Source organism: Mus caroli, chromosome 10, assembly GCF_900094665.2.
Source record: "Mus caroli chromosome 10, CAROLI_EIJ_v1.1, whole genome shotgun sequence".
In the NCBI taxonomy this organism is placed as follows: Eukaryota; Metazoa; Chordata; class Mammalia; order Rodentia; family Muridae; genus Mus; species Mus caroli.
Genome location: NC_034579.1, coordinates 83,671,311 through 83,673,082, shown reverse-complemented (window position 1 = coordinate 83,673,082; position 1,772 = coordinate 83,671,311).

Below are 1,772 nucleotides of genomic sequence, written 5' to 3'. Positions count from 1 at the left end.
TGCAAATACCAGAAAAAGGGTTCTCATTGGAAATTCTTCCACATCCACCCTAGGAAAAAATATAAATGGGCATGGATGAGAGAGCTGCTTTGATTTGCATATATCATCAGCAGTTCATTGTGTATGGCTGCCTTGATTTTGTTGGATGTTTTCTTTGCTCGTGGCAGAGAACGCATGCTTATTTTCTTTTGAAACTTCCTGTGACAGCTTGTGGTCAGTTGATAGGAAAAGATGTGATTGTCGTTTTGCTTACAACAACCCAACGAACTGGATATTATTACTGTATATTACTTTAGAACTAAAGGAGAGGTTCAGAAAGGGACAAGATGCCACACAGTCGTTGGCTGACACACTGGACCTGGGAGCTAGTAAGATGGCTCAGCAGGTAAATGTGCTTATGCCCAAGCCCAAAGACCTGAGTTCAGTCTCCCCAGCCCTCATAGTAAAAAGGAGAAAAATAGCTCCCGCCAGTTGTCCTCTGGTCTCCATACACACACACACACACACACACACACACACACACACACACACCTGTGTGCTTCCATTAAATAAATAAATAAATAAATAAATAAATAAATAAATAGTCTGAGAGATAGTCCTACAGGTAAGAGTACTTCCTGCTCTTGCAGAGAATCAGTTCTGTTCCTAGCACCCATATCGAGTGGCTGACAACTTTGTGTAACTCCACCTGTAGAGAACCCAGATCGTCTGGCCTCCACAGGCCTGACAATTATGTGTACATACCCACATACACACACACACACACACACACACACACACACAGAATTAGAAATATATCTTTAAAATAAATCAATAATAAATGGAAAAAATTAACAGCTGGATCCTAGAACTGGCTTAATTCAGATCCCAACCTGAGACCCCATTGAATAGCAAATTACACAGAAATTAATTCTTACAAACATTTGATGAGCAGTTACCACATGCCAGAAGCCATACGTACTAAATGCTTTCTACATTTTTGTTTCAATACTCAACAAATTTTCTGTAGACTATGAGACTATCGTGTGTGCATTTCATTTTTCTGTGGAGTCAGAGGGACCTCTTTTATCCTTAGTGCGCATATGAGGAAACTGATGAGCTCAGTTACACCATTGGAAACTATGGCAAGACAAACCCAGGACTCCCTGCCACTTAGGCCAAAACTTTAGGTAAACAACAGGGAAACTCAAAAGACATTCAGATAGATAGATAGATGGATGGATGGATGGATGGATGGATGGATAGATGGATAGATAGATAGATAGATAGATAGATAGATAGATAGATAGATAGAGTAAATTAGAGTGTATTTCTGTAGCTCAGTTTTCTAAGATTTTATTTCAGTGGCTCAGAGCATCAGGTAAATTTGTAGCTTCTCCTTGCAGGATCCCCAGAGGGCATAGAGTTTGACTGTCTGACATTTTCTTTTTCCTTTTCATTTTAAAATCTATTTTAATGAGAAGATGATATATGCCCCCTGACATAACAGGCCTAGCCAAACAGTTCGTGAAACAAGAAATGAGTAGTCATGAATTCATTATGCACAAGAAAATCCCTTTCTTCCTTACTACTGTTTGTCTCCTGAACAAAACAAACTTTTCCCAGAATACCCTGTAAGTACTCAGATGAGCAAAGCTGAAATATCAACCAATATCGAATCATGGATCAGTTCATGATTGGGTACACCCGAGTCATCCTTATTAAAGTCATGCAACTTCCAGAGAGAAAACCATTAAAAATGATTTGCACTGAGGATCAGTTTCAAGTTCCAG